General features: G+C 36.9%; 1 protein-coding gene and 1 long non-coding RNA gene across 2 annotated transcripts in view; one reads left to right on the top strand and one right to left on the bottom strand.

Moving 5' to 3' along the window:
• The window catches only part of LOC141388843 (uncharacterized), a 79,021-nt gene extending 59,800 nt beyond the window's left edge, over positions 1-19,221 (bottom strand). Inside the window, exon 1 of the long non-coding RNA XR_012408948.1 lies at positions 18,527-19,221. This is a non-coding gene — a long non-coding RNA (uncharacterized lncRNA). The remainder of the gene's footprint in view (positions 1-18,526) is intronic.
• LOC141388840 (uncharacterized) overlaps positions 1-24,905 on the top strand; it is a 270,707-nt gene that overhangs the window by 190,761 nt on the left and 55,041 nt on the right. The window lies entirely within an intron of this gene.

The raw sequence follows: 24,905 nt of genomic DNA on the forward strand, positions 1-24,905 counted from the left end.
TCTTGTTTGTGGATATTCTCCACCGAAGTTATTTTTCAATAACTTCTTCAACAAGAAACTTTTTATACCCAAACATCAATCGTCAGCTCGAAGTATAAAGGTAAGCAAAGAAAAAAGTTCAATGAGAAGTTTTTCCTTGGTAACCTCATACAACTCCGACGAAAGTGTCTGCGAAAACAATTCAAACCTCTTCCACTTGTATGTGTCTTCGAATTTCGACGAATGCACACACCAAAATTTGGTTGGTCTGCTTTACAGCAAAAACAACACATTTCGTGCCATAGGAGGTCTTAAACTGAACTTATCCGAAATTTTGTGTGGGAGGTACCCGAAGGAGTGGACCGATGGAGTCCATATTAAAACCTCGCCTATGTCTGGTAGAAATTTCACAATGTCCAAAGTATGGACCAAGTCGGTTACTCCCTTAAGTTATCGTGAGCAAAATTTTTCCGAATATTTTTAACTTTTGTGGGAGAGGTACCCGAATAAGTGGACCGATATGATCCATCTCCGAACTTATGTATACTAAGTTTTGACAAAATATTACGATCGACAAATTTTAGACCAAATCGGTTGATCAGTATGAGTGCTATAGTGCGCTGTAGCCACTACATATGGTGCAATAGGGATTTTTACAACTTTCGGACTATATTCTCAGGAAGTATGGACTTGTCCCTTAACAAACTTGTACCATCGTAAGGGGTGCAGCGATTTGAGAGGAGGTCTTAAACTGAACTTATCCGAAATTTTGGGGGGAGGTGCCCGAGTCCATATTAAAACCTCATCTATATCTGGTAGAAATGTCATGATGTTCAAAGTGTGGTTCAAATCGGTTACTCCCTTCAAAAGTTATCGTGCTCACAATTTTTGCAACCATTTTGGAACTTTTGTAAGGGAGGTACGCGAAGGATTGGACCGGTATGACCCATCTTCGAACTTAAACTAAGTTTGGACAAAATATTATGACAGCCAAATTTTGGACCGAATGGGTTAATTCCTTCGAGAGTTATCGTGTGCACCAGCCAGACAGACGGACATGGCTAAATCGACTCCGAATTGTCTGAAACGGATTTCATCCAAACAAACTTGGGGTCTAAAAGCATTATTTGGATGAGGCACATTTTGCGCGTATGTATATACCCTCGTTAGCATAAATGCTGAGGGTATAAAAATATGTTTTTTTGGTGATGACTGTGAAGATAGGGCCATTCAGCGGAATAATCAGGTCTACTGTTTATGATAAACCCAAAAAAACTACGCTAAGACAGCATCTAATTATAAAATAGAACCAACTATCATCACCGAGATGATACGTATACGTAACTACAGCATGTATACGATTTGGTGTATAAAACTAAGCATCATATTATAAGGCATCTTTTCCCATTGGTTGGAGTTTGGAATTCAAAACAAACGATTTTTTTCTCACAAATTATTTTCTGTTACAATTTGAAAAAATTTATTATTATTTTTTTTTTTTTAAATTATCAGGTATGTGATGAATTTCGAATCGATTTGCAATGAAAACGATTTGCCCAAAACGAGTGAATTGTTTTTAGATGTGATGGGATCCGCATCGAATTTCAATTCCACGTTGTTTCAATTTCATTAAATTCCCACAAACAAAAAACGGACTGGTAATCCCTAAGCAGTTGAAAGAAGAAAAAAAAACACTTTTTTTAGTCTTGGCGATGCCAAAAGCCCCAAAAATGTAATAACAAACAAAATAAATTTGTGTTCTTGTTTAAATTGGCCTATATGGAAGTTTAGTGTGGAAATTCTTGTCCAATTACATGAGGAGAACTTTACAAACAGTGCAAACAACATATTAAGCGGATGTCTTCACTAATCTAGAGGATAGAAACATGTTCAAAGTAGATTTTTTGATCCGTGTTTTTTTTATCGAAATATCAAATATTTTCTTAACAAAATATACTAAATATAAGGCAAATAAATTGAAATTTATCTATTCTATATCCGTGTTTAAATTTCAAGCTTCTTTTCCTAAAAAATATCAAAATTCATTACATCGTTTATAAATCGACCACAAAAATATGACCGTTTTCAAAACGAGAAAAATAAACGATTATCGAATTGCATCACACATCTTTTTGATCAATTTTTCCATAGAACAAAATGGATATGAAACCGATATCGAAAACAATTCGATGTCGGAAAATGTACATGCATCACACCTACAGTCGTTTTTGACTCGTTTTGAGCTCGAAATCGATTTCCATCACATACCTGTATGTCCTTGAAAAAAAACGTTTAAGTCTTTTTTATGATTCTCAGAATTCAAGAAAATAAGTGAGAAACAAATTTTATATCAGTTTGATTATCTCATGTGAATCTAAAGTTTATTTTCAATTATATGTCTGCTTACAGTGACTTGAAAAAATTGTCCATAATTCTGATAAATTCAAATTGTAAAATCGTTTTGTGCGTAGGGTTTTTTTAACGAATTACCTTATAATTAAGATTTTATGTAATCTTATGTAGGAACTCATCGTGCTATGATACAGGAATATGAGGTTGTAAAAAAGTCATAACCCTAATACACACACATCTACACATTTCTATTGGAAATCTCAAAATATTCCCTTTGTTGTGGAATTTTGCCGGCCAAATGTGCTTTCTTTATTTCTTCATTTATTATTTAAAACCATTAAAACGATTTTGTCTAATAGGCCACAATGACTCATCTTCATCGACTCCTAGCACATTTCGTGTCCAAAATGTTTACAATATAAATAAATTATGAACAATATTTTTTGGTAGTGGAATATAAATAGAATAGAAATAAAATTGTCACTATAAATTCGACTAGGCCAGTCTGCACACTTAGTGGTTTATTTGTGGTATGTACATATATTTACAGAATTTTCCTTCCTCCTTTCTCCACCTGTCATTCCAGCTATGTTTCATATTTAATAAGCTGTCATGATGATGACGCCAATGAAAAGTCAACTCCTACATTTCCAAAACAAAAATTTGTAACATAAGGAACTGTTCAAAATGGGGTGAGGAGAGACCACTTCATTCCAAATTTTTAACACCAACCATATTGTGTTTGCTTTCGGTGTTTTCAATAAAATAATTTCTTTGGACATTTTCTTACAAAAAAAGGGAATGAAACACATGGCACACGTTTTCAAAAGAAACACGCCGCAATAACATCATGAGAACAACGACATCAAAGTCAAAAACATTTATATGAATGGAATTTTTGTTGTTTTTGAATTTCTCTGGTATTGACCAGACAGAAATTCAATAAAATAACGAAAATGTATAATAACGAAAATAAATGTACGTTTATACACTTGATAACAAATGGATTTCGGTTCATTTCCTACCATAAAAATCAACTAAATACCTGAAGTAGTAGAAATATTTTCGGGTAGAAGAGATGTCAATTTTGTATTTATAATTTTTAATAATTTTCAGACGATTTCGAAATTATATAAGAAAATGATAATAATAATTATAATAATAATAATATTAATAATAATAATAAGAATAACAATAATTATTATAATTAAAATTATAATTATAATAATATTTTTTTTTTTTCAAAATTGTCGGGCTTAATACCATTATTGTTGTTGTTTTAATATTTCAAAACAACTTATTTATTAGTGGAGTAGTTTAGAGAAGCAAAGTAGGGAACACCCTAACCAACTATAAAGCTTCTTCCACAAGAACAGTTCTCAATCTGAACTTGACCGACGGAGAGCTGGACGTCGCGGGGATTCCGGCGAAGTCTGCTTAGGGTGATGACGGTAATGTGGAAGAAGTGGGTATTGACGCATATGCATAACTTGCAAAAACACCAGTTCCAGCTGTTCGTCAGTCGGCATATACCGATTAAAATGTCCGAGGTAGGATGCCACAACGACTTTGACTGGCGACAGAGAATCTACCTACGTAAAATAATTATATGTGCAAACTAATATTGTGATATTTATCGTCGAAAACAAAATATATTTCCAATATTATTTTTACATTGTAGTTAGTGCTTACGATTGCTTTTAAAATATAAAAGAAAATTGCGCTCTTATTAATTTCATATTAGAGAAAAATAATTTATAAACAATTTGTCATAGAAAATAATTATATGTGCAATAACGAAATTGTTTAGAAAATTCATAATAATGAACAAAATTGTTGTACATTTAACATGATATTGTATTGTCCTTGTGGATTAAGACTTGTTGTAGCCTTCGTCTCATAGAACCGACTAGGTTTCTTAAGGTGTTAGTGGTGATATACTCCCATTCCGCCAATAATGCACATTTCAATTATTTCAGCGTCGTGCACTCCTTTGACATCGCGAAAACTTTGGCGGATAGTATGCCCCGAAGGTCTTCAATGGGTTTGTGGCCATGAGTTATAGCTGGCCACCCCAATAACCGTACATTTCGTGCCTTTAAAAACTCATTTGTAGGTCCAAAAGGGTGATTCGGGGCAATATCCTGCTGGAAAGACCAATTTTATCCGTACAGTTCTCCAGCAAAATCTATTAAGTTGTTCTCTAACAACTAAATTTATGTTTCGGCACTCATTTTTGTCGGAACAAACCTTAAAGTAGACTTTCGTCGATGTTAATTGTTCCCTTTATGACATGACAGTCGCGAATGTTTTATAATTCTCATATAATTATTTTTTATTGGTTTGTAAATTAAAATCGAATGTCTCAACTAACGGGATTACAAATTAAATCCAATTAAGGTATTACCACTAAGCAAAAAGTGAGAGGACATAAGCAAAATTTAGAAAAAAATTGAAATTTAATACCGTTAGAATTTATTTGAGAATTGGGAAGTTTTCAAGGACTATCTCTTATGGTATGCGCTGCATTCAGAGCTGGACGACAGTCTACTTTATGTTTTGTTCCGACAAAAATGAGTGCCGAAACATAAATTTAGTTGTTAGAGAACAACTTAATAGATTTTGCTGGAGAACTGTACGGATAAAATTGGACTTTCCAGCAGGATATTGCCCCGAATCACCCTTTTGGACCTACAAATAAGTTTTTAAAGGCACGAAATGTACGGTTATTGGGGTGGCCAGCTATAACTCATGGCCACAAACCCATTGAAGACCTTCGGGGCATACTATCCGCCAAAGTTTTCGCGATGTCAAAGGAGTGCACGACGCTGAAATAATTGAAATGTGCATTATTGGCGGAATGGGAGTATATCACCACTAACACCTTAAGAAACCTAGTCGGTTCTATGAGACGAAGGTTACAACAAATCTTAATCCACAAGGACAATACAATATCATGTTAAATGTACAACAATTTTGTTCATTATTATGAATTTTCTAAACAATTTCGTTATTGCACATATAATTATTTTCTATGACAAATTGTTTATAAATTATTTTTCTCTAATATGAAATTAATAAGAGCGCAATTTTCTTTTATATTTTAAAAGCAATCGTAAGCACTAACTGCAATGTAAAAATAATATTGGAAATATATTTTGTTTTCGACGATAAATATCACAATATTAGTTTGCACATATAATTATTTTACGTAGGTAAGTAGACTCAAAATTTCAACTTTATGAGAAAATTGAAAAGAAGCATATGCATTGGCGTTAACTCCAGGTGAATAAAATCTTCCTTCCAAAATCTATGTAGAAATGCACAAGCGAAAGCCTTTGAGGAGTCTGCAACGAACGACGAACAAAAAAGTAGAGATGACAACAGTGGGCTGAATAAGAAACAATCTTCATTTGAAAAGTCAGACTGCAGCATAAAACTGTGAAGCGTGAAAAGGCAGCCGAACTTGCACTCTAAGAAGGAGGTCATCTTCATCAGAAAAAATCTCAAGTTCATGAGAAAATTTGAAAGAATTTACGTGAACTTCAGGTGGATAAAATCTTCCTCCCAAAACCTGGAGCTGCCCCAACCAAAGCCTCTAAGAAGGCTGCCATAACGAACAAAAAAGTAGGGAAGACGAAGCCTGCTCATCTGAGAAGACAAGCCAAGATCCGCAGCATAAAACTGTGAAGCGTGAGAAGGCACCCGAATTTGCACTCTAATAAGGATATCTTCTCCATCAGAAACAATCTCAGGTTCATGAGAAAATTTTAAAGAATTTACCCTTATGTCCTCGACGCGAGCTTCAGGTGGATAAAAAGGCCAAAAACTTACCCCTAAAAAAGATTAACAATTGCCATTAGGAGTCTGCTTCTAAGCCCAAGTCAAAAACGAAAGGCAAAGGTAAAGCTAAATGACAATCTGTAACGACGATAAGATGTCTGGGCTGACTATGATACAATGATCTTCTCAGAAGAAGAGCCAAGTTCCGCAGCAAAAAAAAACTGTGAAGTTTTGTGCTAAAACTCGGCAAATTCGTGGGAAGGGATCCAAATTTGCACTCTAAGAAGGAAGCCTCCTTCATCAGATGTGTGTTTCTGGCCATCAATGTCATAAGTCCAAGTCAAACCCGAAAGGCAAGAGCAAAAATGAAAGACAATCTGTCGTAGGCACACTCACCGAAAGAAACAATAATCTTCTCAGAAGAAGAACCATGTTCCGTAGCAAGAAGCTGTGAAGCGTGTTCGTTCGATGGTTTCTAAGACAGACAATTCATGCACTTCCTACACAATCATCCTTGGCCAAACAGACAAAGAGAAAAAACCCAGTACTTCCTCAAAAAAAGCAACCTCCAAAGCTCATAGGCGAGGACGTAAGGAGCCTTATGTCAAACAGTCTCCAATGATGTCCGATGACAAACTTCGGCTGGCAATCATAATTGGCGAAGGTGTCTACTTCTAAGGCTATAAGGAAGCTAATATGGCTGGGCTGACTGAGAAACAATCATCATCTGAGGGGACAAGCTAAATTCTGAAGCAAGACACTGTGAAGCGTGTTCCATCCTTCGAAAGCGCGCAACCTTTTCCCAATGACCCGATTGTCTCTCAGGCAGACAATCCAGGCCTACTTGACCAGAAGGCCAAGGAGAAACAGCCCAGTACTGAGATATCTACTCAGGAGAAGCTCATGCCTCAATAATACCCGATGACGAACTTTGAGTAGTAGATACTATCTACCCTGACGGAAAATTCAATCAATCTGAGAAGATGGGCCAAGTTCCACAGCAAAAAACTGTGAAGCGTGTTCGCTCCTCCCAAGTCCCGCAGCCTTCATCCAAGTCAGTCCATAGACCTTATACGCAGGCATTCTTGACCAGAAAGTCAAGGAGAAGTAGTACAGAGAAGGATACCTCTTCGAAAATACCCAGTACTTTTCAATAGAAGCGACCTCCAGAGTTCATGACTCAATAATGCCCGATGACGAACTTCGAATGGCAATCATTGAGAAAGCTGAACTAGACGGGAAAATTTGCGTCGGTAATTGGTTGCTAGTAGAAACCGGCCACCAGAACATTAACTACCATAACAGAAATGACTACATTTCATTGTTCAGAGTCTTAATGGCCTTGTGGAACTTTATAAGGGGCTGAGTTTACTGCTGCCTCCATCTCTGAGATACCGTACAGGAAAGTGCTAACAGCATGGGTCCTCCTCCTACCGTGGATAAAGACCACCAAAGGGGTTCACTAGACCAAATAGAAATTTTTGGAAGCAAAATGCTCAAAAGGTTTGTAAAAATGTTCAATTGGGAGGAGGGGCTGGGCCACAAAAATACCATGTGGACGTCCCTGATAAGGACCTTATACTGAAAATAGTGGAGCTTCAGAATCCCAATCTCCATACATCTGACTGGACACTTACTACTCTTACCCCTGTAAGGAGAATGTAGATGTGCACATAAAGGTATCTGTGGATGCAGTTATTGAACATTATTTGAAGAAACGCTAGACAAAATTAAACTTCTGTCCGGTTGTTTGTCTGGATAGCTGGAACGTACGATAACTCTCGAACGGATCAACCGATTAGGTCTAATATTCGGCACTCGTAATAAATATATCGTCCAAACATAGATCAAGTTCGAAAATGGACCATATCGGTTGGCTCCCTCTGGGACCTCCTCCACAAAAGTTCAAACTTTTTCTATCAGACATAAAGTAGGTTCGAATAAGAACTATATCGGTCTACTTCTACGCGTATCTCCCACAAAAAATTCGGAAAAATTCAGTTTAAGACCTCCTCTCGAATCGTTTTGATATTATTCTTTTTTTTCTTTCATAGAAGTGGTTATGTGCACGTCCATACTTCCCGAGAAAATGGCCCAAAAGCTGTAAAAACACCTTGTGTAGTAGCTGAGCATATTGTAATATTTCTGGGAAACTCTTATAAATTTCGAAGATGATGTGCAAAGAAACAATCTGATCGAGAATTTCTTTGGCACTACCTAAACTCGAGCAACTTCACTTGCAAACAAAACCAAATCTTTCCTACTGCTATGCGTTCGTCGACTCTCGACGAAACAACACATAACTAATTTGTTGGTATTGCATACTACAGCAATAAACAACATTTCGACTATTTTGAAAAACAAAATAGAAGTCGTCATCCCAAATAAAAAACGCCAACCCTCCTAGTTCGAAGATGATGGTTATCGGTTCCATTCCTTTCGGTATCTCTTCCACAAAGGTTCAAAAAAATATAACGGAGCAACCAATTCGATCCGAACTTTGGATATCGTAATATTTTGTCCAAACTTTGCTTAAGTTCAGAAATGGACTCTATCGGTCTACTTTTTTGTTTCAGTGAAGTTTAAGGTCTGTTCAAGAATTCTTTGGAAATGTTTACCGAGCGTACTTCTTCTGATTTTGTTTACAGCGATTTTATATTTTTCGTGGGCAAGTCATGCTTCCAGATATAATGGTCAAAAAGCTCTAAATTATACGGTGACCAACTGAAATGATATGGCAATATCTATCGAAAGGAATGACTCCAAGAAAGCCTCCTGTCTTCAGACAGACCTTTTAAGGACGCCGGACGAGATGAGGTGTATTTCGTTAATTTCAGTCTAGCTAGATAATACACAATACACAAATACTTACTTATATACCGTTTTTCAAACATTTGCGGAAATTCATATATTTTCTATAAAATTATACTAAAAGTGCGTTGACTTAAATTAATTATAATACGGCGAAGGCTTTCACACTGTTATCTAACTCATTCTTATATTCTCAAAAAGGAATCCCAACCAATATGTGATTACTGCAAGCGCTGTAATTTATCCGCCCATCATTTAGTCCTTGATTGCCCGGCACTTCAAAATTTAAGAGCGAAATTTTTCTCATCAACGAGCCCATTGAATATGCTAAAAATTGCCTGTCCTGAAAACATCACCAATATCTACAACTGTTTAAAATACCTTAACATACATCATAAAATATAATTAAGATTATCTATTAATTACATTTTATATTTTTATACCCTATACCACAATGTGGAAAAGGGTATTATAAGTTTGTTTTGGTAAAAATTCATGTAACACCGCGAAATATTCGTCGGAGACCCCCAATGTGGTATACCAATCTTCATATCTCGACGAGATAAAGCGATTTTGAGATGTGTGTCTGTCCGTCCGTCCGTCCGTCCGTCCGTCTGTCCATTATAAATTGTAAACACGCTCCAGGCCGCAATTATGGACCGATCGTCACGAAATTTTGTGTGGAGGTCGGGTTCAGATCAGAATAGATCCCTATTCTTATTGGTGATGATCGTTAAATATTTAGCGGATGAAATGGACCAAAAACATAATATTTATCCAATTTTGTAGCGGCTCTGTAGGTCTCAATAATAGTCCGATCAACGCGTAATTTTAAATAAGGTAAGAGTATATGACAAAGAAGAAGCTTGCAACTTGAGATGGCGATCGGATAATATTTAGAGGGTTAAATGAACCAAAACTTTTGTGTGAAAATTGTGAAAATTTTTAATATACAGCTTATATCTTAATTCCTGGAAGTGACATTCCGGACAAGTGAGATAAACTTGAAAGTGGATTGCTTGACCTTTCAATTGATGCCAATTATGTTGGTGGGCATGATCAGATAACAGAGTTACAGCCTAATATATTCCGTTATTTGTTTGTAGTGTAATAATAAACTCGCTAGAAGTCGCAATTATACATCAATAGTCACGAAATTTTGCACCGGGTAAGAGTATGGGTCGAAAAAGATGCCTACAATTTTGAATGATGATCTGATATTCTTTAGCGGGTCAAATGGACCATTACAGTAGTATGAAAAATATAAAAATTTTATTTTTGGTCGATATTTTAATTCCTTGAGGACATATATATTTCGCAAAGTAGCCTACATATGGGAAAAAACTACTGACCTTTCCTCTGATGTAAATTGCAATAAAGTGTTTGCTAGATAACGGGCCTAATGCCTAATATATAATGGGTTCTGTGTAGAGAACCACATTTTTATCCCATGCTACATATTGTCCCTCCAAAAGTTTATGTAACACCACGAAATATTCGTCATATCTCGACGAGATAAAGCGATTTAGCGATGTGCGTCCGTCCAATAAAAATTGCAAACAAGCTTAAGGCCGCAATTATGGACCGAGTGTAACGAATTTTTTAAGGAGGTTGGGTTCGGGCCAGAATAGAAATGATTAGTTTTTGGTGATGATCGTGAAATGTTCAGGGGATGAAATGGACCAAAAACAAAATTTTAACCAATTTTGTAGCGGCTCTGTAGGTCAAAATAATAGCCCGCAAAATTTTAAACAAAGTTTGATTTTATGATGAAGAAGAAGCGTACAAATCAACGTGAAGATCAGATAATACTTAGCGGATTCAATGGACTGAAACTTTTGTGTGAAATTGGTAAAAATTTCAATAACGTAGCGGTTAAACAACGGAAGTAGTAGTACTACATAAGTGGGTTTCATTACATTTTAGTTTGTGTGAACTAAATTTTCCTTTCCTGCTACAAAAATGTCTTTGTCATGCTAGATAACTTTTTGGTTTTGGTCATAAGTATTATACATTACATCTCTGACATTTGATAATTAAATTTTCACAATCATTGAAAAGAAATTCCGTGGAGAGCGATGGTTCAGGGATAGTGGTATAGGGTATCCCATGGTCGGCTCCGTCCGACTATAGACTTTTCTTACTTGTTTCAACCTAAATTAGTTATATTGAAGCCGATAGCCTAGCAACACAGTCTTTATTACTATAATTTTATTATAATTTGTTATTATATATAATTTGTTATTATATTTGTTATTATATATAAATAAATAAATTATAATAATAATAATAATTGTTCCACAAACATCTCATACGGGACAGGGGAGACATTATTAAAATTAATTAATTTTCCTACACAAAATTTCCAACATTTCCCCTTTCCAAAATGTCATCCCTAACGTGGGTGTAAAACGACCTCTTTACGTTTTTGATATCGGTGACGATATTGATCAACATCAATATCGTATTTAGATTTTTTGAAAAGCTGCCAAAATTTGTCAAGTGACACGAAGAAAGAAAAACAAAACAAAGAACATGAAAACACATGTGGACAAGTAGAATCGCATATGCTAAACAAAAACAGTTCTCCATGTCTTCCCCTCCTCCTCCTTCCATAACCATAACTCATCGCTGTGTACGCATACATACGAGTATCTATATTTTTGGAAAAATGAGAAAAGCACACAATTTGTTTATATGTAAATTGGTTAATTAACATTAAATATTATTAATTAAATTAATGTTTAAGCGAACTGGGGGGAAGATAAGGGGAGAAAAGAAGGGTAAGATATTGGGAAAGTGTCAACATGAAAAGTATTTTAAATAAATTAAGAGGAAAACATATAGTATACAGTATGGACTTGATTATTGTAACAGATTGGCAAAAAGTTTTGGCCAATACCATTGAAGAAGAAAAGAGGTAGATTTAAATCGAAATCCTGGGTTTTCCTGAATTTACATATGTATATAACTTCAAAACATTTATTTTAGGGAACATAATCCGACTACCACCAAACATATTTTGGTTTTTAATCAAAAATTTTGTGACCATCCGATCAAAATTTCGACCTGTAGAATGGAAGAATTGGATGTATTACCGACTATTGTGGTATATCCCTTGTTTGACCACCTTCGCCAACCTACTTTACACCAATGTACAGGTAATATTTTCTTCTTCCATTGACAGGCTTTGCCGTTGAAATAACCCTACTAGAAATCGATATATTCACAAGGAATAAAATTTTTAATTTGTCTCCACATGAGTTTTTCCCCATTCCGATCCCTAAATATTATCCGACTATCACCAAAATCAATAGGCATCTTCCTCTTTGGACCCCCATCAACCCCGATCAAAATTCCAACCTGTAGCGTGACTACAAAAAATGGAAAAATTGGATATAATATATTTTGCGATATCTCGGTTGTTTGCCCACTTACGCCAACATACTTTGCGTCAATATAAAAGACATCTTTCTTCTTCCAATGGCGACCAACAATTCGTGACGATCCGATCAAAATTGCGACCTGTAGCATGATTACAAAAAAATCGGAAAATGGGCTGGATTACCGACTATTGCGATATCTCTGTTGTTTGAGCAGCTACGACAACCTACTTTACATCGTTGTAAAGGTGATATTTTCTACTTTCCTTGCCAGGTTTTGCTTTTGATATACCTCTTAAAGAAACAGAGATATTGGCTTTAAAATAAAACGTTGACCTTTCTCCAAATAAGTGTTTTCCCATTCCGACCCCTGAACATTATCCGACCATCATCAAAATCAATAGGCTTCTTTCTCTTTGGGACCCCCATTAACCCCCAAAATTTCGTGACGATCCGATCAAAATTGCGACCTGTAGCGTGATTACAAAAAAAATCGGAAAATGGGATGCATTATCGGCTATTGCCATATCTCTGCTATTTGACCACCTACGACAACCTACTTTACATGGTTGTAAAGGTGATATTTTCTACTTTCCTCGCCAGGTTTTGCTTTTTATATGCCTCTTAAAGAAACAGAGATATTGGCTTTGAAATAAAACGTTGACTTTTCTCCAAATAAGTTTTTTGCCCATTCCGATCCCTAACTATTATCCGACCATCACCAAAATCAATAGGCTTCTTCCTCTGTGAGACCCCCATTAACCCTCAAAATTTCGTGACGATTCGATCAAAATTGGGACCTGTAGCGTGATTACAAAAAAAAAAAATGGATAAATGGGATGTATTACCGACTATTGCGATATCTCCGTTATTTGGTTACCTACGCCGACCTAGTTTACATCATTGTAAAGACGGGATCTTCCACTTTCATAGTCAGGCTTTGCTTTTGGAAAGTTTCCAACCAAAGCTGTGATATTCGTCAATATAATTAAAATCGCAAAAATTTAAATTGGGGTTTTATTTGCTAGTATTGTGATATCTTCGTTGTTTGATCACCTACAGCACCAACTTTACATCATTAGAAAGGTTATATTTTCTACTTTCATTGTCAGGTTTTGCTTTTGGTATACCCCATATAGAAGCTGAGATATTCGTTTTGGAAAAAACGTTGTCTTTTTATCCACCTAAGTTTTTTGCCTTTTCCGACCCCCAAATATTACCCGACCATCACCAAAATCAATAGGCTTCTTCCCCTCCGGGACCCCCATCAATATCCAAAATTTCGTGACGATCCGATCAAAATTGCGACCTGTAGCGTGATTACAAGATTTAGATGGACAGACGGACAGACGGACGGACGGACGGACGGACAGACGGACGGACACACATAGCCAGATCGACTCAGCTCGTCGAGACATTCATTTTGGTATATATAAGTATGGGTCTACGACCATTATTTCGATGCGTTACAAACTTTTTGGCCAAAACCAACTTATAATACCCTCCCCACATAGTGGTGTAGGGTATAAAAATACACCAATAGTTCTGCAAAACCCCATCGGCCCCAAATAAAAATCACTGATGAGCACGGTAACTTGAGTATCCGAATTGAGTATCCGAATTGAGTATCCGATTTGACCGAAACTGTGCACATGGTAAAATTTCTTCCAAACGTGCATATATTTCCAAGAGGGTCTATAACATATTCCAGTACCTCCCAAAGAAAAATTCGACATTTTCGTTTGAGTGCAATTTAAAGGACTGTTTGAGGATTTGTTGGTCCTTGTGGTTCTGTTTACAGTCATATTATGTTTATCTTATGGTGACTAGTGGTGGGCTATGTCAGTTCATTCCTTCAGATACATGCTCCGCAAAAGTTCACCACTTTTGCTATTCAATCCAAATTAATTTTATGAACAAAACGTAAGATTTTATTCGGAATCTCCACATAATACCCCAAAAGTCCAAAAAATTCTGAATACCCCCTAAATACATAATTTTTGGGGAAAGTTTATTCTTATTCTGAGGTAAACCATGATTATTCCCAACGTTAGTTTCAGGTCAGATTTCTTTATGGAAAGCAGATTGCCTTGCACACCTTAAAGCCAGGTTCGTGGTGCACACCTGGCTAGCCTTATCCCGATACCCTTGTTCCAACTTTTACTTCTCGACTTCCATATCGGCTGATTTCATTTCCCTTGATGTTGTAATGACCCAGGACCCAACAAAAGGTAATGGTTGATTTTAAAGTCACCAAGGCGTTCTTGCATTCCAAAATTGCCGCAGATTTGATTGTGTGGGACTGGAGTGATTTAAGGGTCACATGACTACCGACGAAGATATGTCCCTTTTTTGGTTACTTATCAGTTCTGCGGCTTTTTCCATTGCAAAGATCTTGATGTTGAAGACACGAACATTTTCGTTCAACCTATATGAGAGCCTTAAGATGAAAGTATCGCTGTAGACGTCTGCTCTTATTCCCATTTCAATATTAGATCCATTGGTAAATACATACCTCTATAGCGAATAAAGGTAGGGAGTTTTGGGTCAGGCCTCCCTGTGGGGTATGTGTACATTAATCAAGATTAGGAAGATCAGCAGATGAAGATCAAGTAATACATTGAGGGTCGTTTGTGGATTGGTTTTCATGAGAGCGGTGATTACTATTGCTGTCGCTTTTTGGACGTTGTTAAACTTATGAAGATTTGACATCTTGCTCACAGCATTCCACAACACCATTGAACCATAAGTAAGAAATGTGCGTATTATGATCGTGAAACCCCAATGGATGACCCCTGGTCTCAGTCCCCAGTAGTAGTGTAGCGGTATACGATCTGTTCAAAAATAAAATTTCAATTTCAGGTGGAAAGTTGTATACACACCACGAAGATTAAATACCAAAATTTCAGCCATTTATGTGGGATCTTGAAGCAACAGCCTTCTTTTGAAAATCAGAATGTACCGTTTTATGGGGTCTACATAAAGACCTGTACTGGAAAACATAAGGTATATATTTTAGGTGGAAAGTTGTATACCCCAACGAAGACTAAATGCCAAATTTTTTGACATTTCGGTAAGTAATGAAGCCACAACCTCCGAAAATCCGGAGATAACCTTCTTTAGGGACTATATGAAAATATGGACTTATACCGACAAATTCCTGGTGGAAAGTTTTATCCTCCCAACGAAGACTAAACACCAAATTTCAGCCATTTCAGTGAGATCTTGAGGTCCCAACCTTCATAATACCAAAAATAGGGCAGTACTGTTCTATGAGGGCTTTATGACCACTTGGACCTATACCGGCAATTTTCGGGTTGAAAGTTTTATACCCCCAACGAAGATAAAATACCAAATTTCAACCATTTCGGTGGGGTATTAAGACCACAACCTTCAAAATACCGAAAATCGGGAGGTACCGTTCTATGGGGGCTATTGAAGACCTGGACATATATCGTCAATTTTCTGGTGGATAGTTTTATACCCCCAACGAAGACCGAATACCGAATTTCAGCCATTTCATTGGGATATTGAGAATACAACCTTCAAAATATCGAAAATCAGGATGTACCGTTCTATTGGGGATATTGAAGACCTGGACATATACCGTCAAATATTTGGTGGATAGTTTTATACCCCCAAAGAAGACCGAACACCAAATTTCAGCCATTTCATTGGGATATTGAGAATACAACCTTCAAAATACCGAAAATCTGGAGGTACCGTTCTGTGGGGGATATATAAAGATCTAGACCTAAACCGAAAATTTTCAGGAAGAAATTTTTATGCCCTCAGCGAAGACTAAATACCAACTTTCAGCCATTTCGGTGGGAAGCCACAATCTTCAAAATACTGAAAATCGGGAGGTACCGTTTTTGCGCACGGTATAAATTTCCAAAGGATCTCCTAACAGATCCAGACTGTACTTAAACAAACATGTTGAACTTTTGTGAGGGCGGTAAAGATATGGACTATTTTCGAAGTTAAGCTAAATTTGGACAAAATATTAAAAATTTTGGGACGCATCGGCTGATCCGTTCGAGAGTTATCGTGCGCTGCAACCACTACATATAGTGGCATAGGGGTTTTCTACAGGTTTCATGCCATTTTCTCAGGAAGTATGGACTTGCCCCTGAAAAAAAATTGTACCGTCGTAACGTGGGCAGCGAATACAAATTGTTACAAAAAAAATCAAAGAGACTCGAGAGGAGGTCTTAAACTGCACTTTTCCCGAAATGTTGTGTGGGAGGTACGCGAAGGAGTGGGCCTTAATAGACCTATTAGACCATATTCGAACCTGATCTATGTCTCGTAAAGATATTACAATGTGCAAAGTATGAACCAAATTTTGGACCGAATCGACTGATCCGTTCGAGAGTTGTCGTGCGCTCCACCAATAGGGCGCCATAGAGTTGGGTAATGTAGTTCTTAGTTCCTTGTACTAGTTCCAAAACGTATGAGTAACATCTTTAAATTTGACGTGTGATATTAAGTATACGCAGTTTGTTCAAAAAAAAATATGTTGGTCATTGGAACTCCGAAGTGAACTAAATAGTTCCATATAGTTCCTTTGGCACAACTGTAGTTTTTACAGCGTTCCGGTTTTTTCTCAGGAAGTATGGACTTGCCCCTGAAAAAAACTTGTACCGTCGTAAATTGTTACAAAAAATCAAAGAGACTCGAGACGAGGTCTTAAACTCCACTTTTCCGAAATTTTGTGGGGAGGTACCCGAAGGAGTGGACCGATTGAGTCCATATTGAAAACTCATCTAAGTCTGTTAGAAGTTTCACGATGTGCAAAATATGGACAAAGTCGGATACTCTCGAGAGTTATCGTGCGCACAATTTTCCGAGCATTTGTTTAACTTTTGCGGGAGAGATATCTGAAGGAGTTGACCGGTTTGACTCATCTTCGAACTTAAACTAAATTTGGACATAATATTACGAAGGCCAAATTTTGGACCATTTTTTTTATCCGTTTTGAGAGTTATCATGCCCTCCAGCCAACCAGACGGACGGACATGGCTAAATCGACTCCAAATTTTCTGAAACGGATTTCGACTAAATATATTTGGGGTCTAAACCCATTATTTCGATGAGGCACATTTTTCCCGTATCAAAGTATGTATACCCTCATTAGCATAAATGCTGAGGGTATAAACATCGCCAAAAAATTGCCTTCTTCATCTCTGGGACCCACAAAAAATCGCAATGATCTGATGGGATGAAAATTTTATAAAGACGGACACACTCAGCCAGGTAAACTCATAGCCAGTAACAGCAACTTATAATACCCTCTCCTCCTCGTTGATTTTGTGTGGACCAAATTAATATTAAAAAAATAATATTATTAATTCTTTTTGTTGCTTTTGCTATCCGACATAATAAAGCCTGTAGTATTAAAATTTGCTTCGATGTATTTTTTTTTTTCTTTTGCGTTACACATACTTCGATAAAGCAAGCAGACTTGAGTTACGGCCATTTTAAATGTTATATTCTTAAAAGTCTCGGTGCGCCCGCTATTTTAATAGTACACACTATAAATTTCTCAATCGCAGCTAATAATCGACTGACCTGATAATAGACCGCCTATTGGTACTGTTATAGGTATGTTCAGGATTTTAACTCAAATAATCAACCGATTTAGCTAAACATTTAAATATAACGTTTTTACGGACATAGTTCCCATATTACGGTTTAAGTTTTTAAGCTTTCTAGGCATATTTTCAAACCAAATTGGCTGAAAATTTACATTTTGAAATCTTGGTCAGTAAGGAGCCTCTTTGCAGAGATTTTTCAATATATTTCCACGCTTATATACATACATATATCGACCACATAACGGCACCGACCGCCTTTGTATATAACTATGTAGAATAAGAGATTTCCTTGTGATAAACATCTCCTCCGAATTTCATAGTTCTACCTTGATACATAGAGTAAAACGATTATTAAACATTCCTTTGAAAGGAAATGTCCTGTTGAGGTGTTTTTTATCAATCTCAAAAATACACAATATTTAACATTAATTTAAAATGTTTATAAAATATTTTTCATATTTAATTTAATATTTAAAACACTTTGACACAAGTTGCTTTTATGTGCCACCTACTGTTATACCTATATTTTAAAATGTTTCCATTTAAATTTAATATTCACAATTTCAATAATTTCCATTAAAAAAAACAACTAAAATTTATGGCCAAATTTAAACTTACTTTGTATTATTTGTGGTTTATAGAAGAAAATATTATTTGGATTTTATGGCCGTTAACCGCCTTTTTGTGGTTTTGGTTGTTGTTGTTTTTTACTGGCGTTGTGTGGTTTTCTTTTATATTCAATTACTTTTGGTGGTTTTACACAAACACTCTCACACAATTCTTTTAACACGAAAACTTTATTTATTTATTTTTTGTGGTTTATTTTTGTTGTTGTTGTGTTATACTTCCGTTACAGTTGTCGCTTTCGATTGTTACCACTTCTTTTGAATTTTTGTTAGAAATTCTTCCTTTTAGACAAAAATAATGCCTTTATTCCTTAACACACGCACACAAAAATTTCAACGGAAATCTATGCTTTGTATCTATGTATGTATGTGTGTTTTGGTCGTAAATCACAATAATATACCGTTAGAAAAATGCGCAACGCTTAGCTTTAAAGCACAAGTACACGAATGTTTTGATGGTTTGCAACTAAATAGAACTCTTGTAAACAAAACTATTTCAACCCCTCGCAACAACGCACACACACAACACATTCAGACACACACACATTCGTCGTTGAGACTCTTCTTCAGATAAGCAGGCAGCAGTTGTTACTGTTGTGGTTCGTTGGCTGGCTGGCAGGTTGATACCACCAACAGAACAGTGTTGGGGACGGTCGTCGACATAGCACCGAACGAACATTTGATGACACCACAACGACAACAACCAATATAGCCTACCCGACCCGAACAAAACAGAAACAGTAACTCATCTTCGAACCAAGCAACAACAAACAATAAATGTAGCAAAATCCATCCATCCCCCAAAAATAATTTTGGTTTGCTTCATGCAAAAGAATGCGAACGTAGGAAAATGAGTGGGGGCTTTTAAAATAATATCCAAATATAAATAAGGGAAAATAAATTTATAACAGAATAATTTTTCAACTCAATAATCGTAATATATCGAGGTATATAATGGGTCTATGGAAGCTCCCGTTCTTTCTGAAATGCTCTATAGAAGCAGCCTTTCTTTCTTTTCTTTTAGAAAGGTACTAAAGAAGCAACCTTTCTTTCAGAAAGGGACATTAGAAGCAAACTTTCTTTTTGAAAGGGACTATAGAAGCAACCTTTCCTTCAGAAAGGGTCTATATAAGCACCCTTTCTTTCAGAAATGGTATATAAGCAACCTTTCTTTCAGAAAGGTCTATAGAAATACCCATTCTTTCAGAAAGGGTCTATAGAAGCGCCTTTTCTTTCAGAAAGAGTCGATAGAAGCACCGTTTCTTTCAGAAAGGGTCTAGAAGCAACCTTTCTTTCAGAAATGGTCTATAGAATCACCCTTTCTTTGAGAAAGAGTCTATAGAAGCACAATTTCTTTCAGAAATAGTCTATAGAAACACCCTTTCTTTCAGAAAGGGTCTATAGAAGCACAATTTCAGAATGGGTCTACAAGAACACCTTTTCTTTCAGAAAGGGTCTATGGAAGCACCCTGTATTTCAGAAAGGGTCTATAAAAGCACCCTGTATTTCATAAAGGGTCTATAGAAGCAACCTTTCTTTTAGAAAGAGTCTATAGAAGCAACCTTTCTTTCAGAAAAGGTCTATAAAAGCACCCTTTCTTTCAGAAAGAGTCTATAGGAGCACCCTTTCTTTCAGAAATGGTCTATAGAAGCCCGTTTTCTTTCAGAAAGGGTGTATAGAAGCACCCTTTCTTTCAAAAAGGCTCTATAGAAGCATACTTTCTTTCAGAGAGGGGGTATAGAAGCACCCTTTCTTTCAGAAAGGCTCTATAGAAGCATACTTTTTTCAGAGCGGGTCCATAGAAGGACTCTTTCTTTCAGAAAGGGTCTATAGAAGCACAATTTAATTCAGAAAGGGTTTATTGGAGCACCCTTTTTTCAGAAAGAGTCTATAGAAGCACCATTTCTTTCAGAAAGGGTCTATAGAAGTTCGCTTTCTTTCTGAAAGGGTCTATAAAGGCACAATTTCTTTCCGAAAGGGTCTATAGGAGCACCCTTTCTTTCAGAAAGAGTCTATAGAAGCACCCTTTTTTGAGGAAGGGTCTATAGAAGCACACTTTCTTTCAGAAATGGTGTATAGAAGCAACCTTTCTTTCAAAAAGACTCTATAGAAGCATACTTTCTTTCAGAGAGGGTGTATAGAAGCACCCTTTCTTTCAGAAAAGCTCTATAGAAGCATACTTTTTTCAGAGCGGGTCCATAGAAGCACTCTTTCTTTCAGAAAGGGTCTATAGAAGCACCCTCTCTTGCAGAAAGGTCTACAGAAGAACCCTTTCTTTCATAAAGGGTCTATAAAAGCAACCTTTCTTTCAGGAAGGGTCTATAGAAGCAAACCTTTCTTTCAGAAATGGTCTATAGAAGAACCCTTTCTTGCATAAAGGATCTGTAGAAGCACCCCTTCTTTCAGAAATGGTCTGTAGAAACACCCTTTGTTTCAGAAAGAGTCTGTAGAAACACCCTTTGTTTCAGAAAGGGTCTATAGAGACACAATTTCATTCGGAAAGGGTCTATAGAAGCACCCTTTCTTTTAGAAAGGATCTATACCCTTTTTTCAGAAAGGATCTATAGGAGCACCCTTTTTTCAGAAAGGATCTATAGGAGCACCCTTTTTTCAGAAAGAGTCTATAGAAGAACCCTTTTTTCAGAAAGAGTCTATAGAAGAACCCTTTTTTCAGAAAGAGTCTATAGAAGAACCCTTTCTTACAGTAAGGTCTATAGAAGCACAATTTCTTTCAGAAAGTTTCTTTAGGAGCACCCTTTCTTTCAGAAAGAGTCTATAGAAGCACCCTTTCTATTAGAAAGAGACTATAGAAGCACCCTTTCTTTTAGAAAGGGTCTAAAGAAGCACCTTTTCTATTAGAAAGAGACTATAGAAGCACCCTTTCTTTCAGAAAGAGTCTATAGAAGCACCCTTTATTTCAGAAAGGGCCTATAGAAGGAACCTTTGTTGGCCACATATAACGCTGTAGGTAGGTGTGTGCCAAGCTATTCCACCCTAATAGCTGCAACTGGGAGCCTCCTAGTGTCTTCAGTGGACCATCTACATAAGGAGACACACATTCTTCCAGTAAAGCAACACAATGGCATGCTCTCGTTACTGTGCTTGCTCCGGCCTTATAGTGAGAGCCATCCTAATCACCATATGGTGGTTAGGACACCCTCCCCCTGTATCTCTATGTACTAGAAAGAGAGGTCCAACGTTACAAGAGGGAACCCCTAGATCAACAAGCCCATCAAGCAGGTACAAATAGCATTGACACAGTTGTAGCCGCAGATGCCATAAACTACTATGGTGTGCTGCAGTTTGAATTCCTATAGGGAAAGGATCGATGACGCCGTGCCAAACATATGCCCAGCATGTGGAACAGGTCCGCCCGATGCACTTATCTTTTTCAACTGCCCTACCTACTCAACGAATTACGGTCGTCCACATCATCAAAATTATTATCTTTCTCAGACGAATTTCTACTAGCAACTAATGATCCTCACTGATCCTGCCTTCAGGATCAGTCCTATCAATGATTGCTACCAGAAGGTAATGTGGGGCGATCATCCGTGCAGGCTTGGAAGACTCTCAGAAAGTCAAGACCTGTTCAGAGCTGCCGACATTGCAGTGGTCTGTCAGTCAGTGCTCTGCAAGCTTGAGACTCCTTAACATATCTCAGTCTTCTTTCCTTCTTTTTTAGAGGGCAGTCACAGATCAAGCAGTCCAACTGGTTGATACCTTGGTTGGCGGAATCGTCTGCGCCAAGCCTTCATCTTCGAAGACATCGAGACGGGGGATTCTTGATAGGTTCCTGTCGTGACATTGTGTTAAGAGCCGATGGATTCAGGTTGCTCGACCAAGCCACAAGGGACTCGAGCAGCTTGAAAGCACCGAATTTCAATTTTTACCTATAGCCAGCCTTGTCAAACAGCTGTTGTACTGAAGACTTCCACCGTACCAGGGATCGGGAGGAAACTCTTTTCAATGTGAGGGTATTCCCCTCATGAATAGAACTTCCGGAATTCCGCCTAGGTGACATCACTCGGGTTCCTGCCGCAGAAAAAGAGGTAAATTAAATAACGGTAGTGCAAAAAATCGATACGGACCGAAGTCAATATTAAGTCCGAAAATTCTTCCATAGAGTGAAGTATCAATCTGATGGTTTTCGTGCGGGTATATCCTCCTGCAGAAACGAGGAAGGTAAACTGAAAGTACTTTCCTTGGTGCCAAAGTTCTGTAAAGATTAGCATGACTGCCTTACACGCTGAATGTCTATATCCCGATTACAATGGGATACTATAACTATAAGGCCACACTCTTGATATGACAGAAATCTCGCCTTAGCCCTTTAGGGAAGTTCGAAGGAAATACTTATGTTTTTCGTAAAATTTTAACTCGTTGCTTATACGTACAACCCCAACTGGACCGGCATTGCAATAAGGATTTATATTAATAATACTATTTTTTCCCAATAAGATCGTCGCAAGTAACACCTCTTCCTTTCCGGCAATATACGAAGCAAGGTATTTTGCTTTATTTTGTGTAACCTCTTAAAATTATCCCTACTTCAACACCATGTCCCTGGACATCAACAACATGTTGCTATTGACATTCATTAAATGTGTGAAATGCTGCTCCGAACATGTGTGTTTGCAACTGAGAACCCCTACGACTGATAACAACTTCTTAAGTGCAACAGCCCAACAATGGTCACCTCATTATAAAAGGCAATCATATTTACAATATTTACGCTATTTCAGCGCAATTGTTCAAATATAAACATCATAATAAAAAACGGCTGATAACAGCAAAAAAATACTCATTACTTCATCCAACAAATAGGCTATCGTCAGTAATAAACAGAATATGAACCACAGCGGAGGAACGTAGTAGCAAAACCCACATAAACAGAGCGACCGACCGACTGATAATAATACAAACATGGATATTATAGCAAAATTGGAAACGACAGCTTTTATTTATATTCGATGATAAGATTAAAAATGTTTTGGAATTATCAGTGAATTGCATTTTTAGAATATAAGTTGCAGTAGAATTGCTGTTCAGTCTCATAACTTTTCCTTTCACCTGAAGGGAACACAAGGGAATTAACAGTTCCCTCGACTTCCTCAACTGTGTGAAAGCTATTGTTTTGACACAATTTTGAAGACGTCAGGGCACAGTGTGGCCAAATTCAATATTTTGCGCCAAAAATGCAAAAAAAATTGTCGAAAATTCCCTAAAATTTTACATGAAATTATAGAAAACATGCTAGCTAAGAGAGAAAAACAAATATTTGGTTGGTTGTACCGTTAAAATTTAAGTAACGGTACCAATAACAAATACTCAACGCGGTACGCAATAACTAATTTTAAATGAAAGGTGCTTACACCTGGGAAGTTTTTGCGGATTTTGAAACTACAATGTTCATACATGAGAAAAATCAAAAAACAAATAAAACGCCGTGAAGTTTTTGCGGATTCTGAAACAGCAATGTTCATAGATGAGAAAATCCAAAAAACAAGATAAAATCGCTGGAGAGATTTTTAAATAAATCGCGGTCAAAGTTCACAATTTTAGGTTTATCTTAGGTTTTTAGGATTTTGCTCGGAAGCGGCAAGTCCTACCGAAATGGGATTAAAGAAAATATACTCAAAATCGCAAGAAAATTCTTCGATATTGTGTGGACCATATTATAACGAGTTATTGGCATTTTTTAATGGTTCTTTTTGCTATCCGATAGTATGAAGAGTAACGTATTAAAATGTGTTTAGAAGTAATTGGAGCGCTCAAGCTATAAATTTCTCAGTAGATTGATTGCGACCACGTGCGACGTCGGCGTATAGACTTCAGGATTTTCAGGATTTTGCCTAGAATAATCAACAGATTTTGCTTAAAATTAAAAAATAACGTTTTCTCCAAGTAGGGTAGGGGAAGGTACTTGAAGGTGCGGACCAATATGGCTTATCTTCGAACTTATACTAAGTTTGGACAAAATATTACGAAGGCCAAATTTTAGATCGAATCGGCAGATCTCAAGAGTGATTGGAGCGCAAGCACTAAACACGGTGTCATAGGGATTTTTTCGCACTTTTCAGGATATTAGCTCAGGAAGTATGGACTTGCCTCAGATGAAACTTGTACCCTCGTATGAGGGGCGGTGTATACAAGTTGTTACAACAAAAATCTAAGTGATTCGAGAGCAGAACTGAACTGAAACTGAACATTTTCGAACTTTGTGTGGGAGGTAGGTACACAAACAGGTGGACCGATTGAGTCCCTATTGGAATCTTATCTAAGTCTGGTAGAAATTTCACGATGTGCAAAGTATGGACTAAATCGGTTACTTCCTTCAAGAGTTATCAAGCGCACAAATTTTCCGAACA

Source organism: Musca autumnalis, unplaced genomic scaffold (assembly GCF_047663935.1).
Source record: "Musca autumnalis isolate F117 unplaced genomic scaffold, ASM4766393v1 scaffold_1, whole genome shotgun sequence".
NCBI lineage: Eukaryota > Metazoa > Arthropoda > Insecta > Diptera > Muscidae > Musca > Musca autumnalis.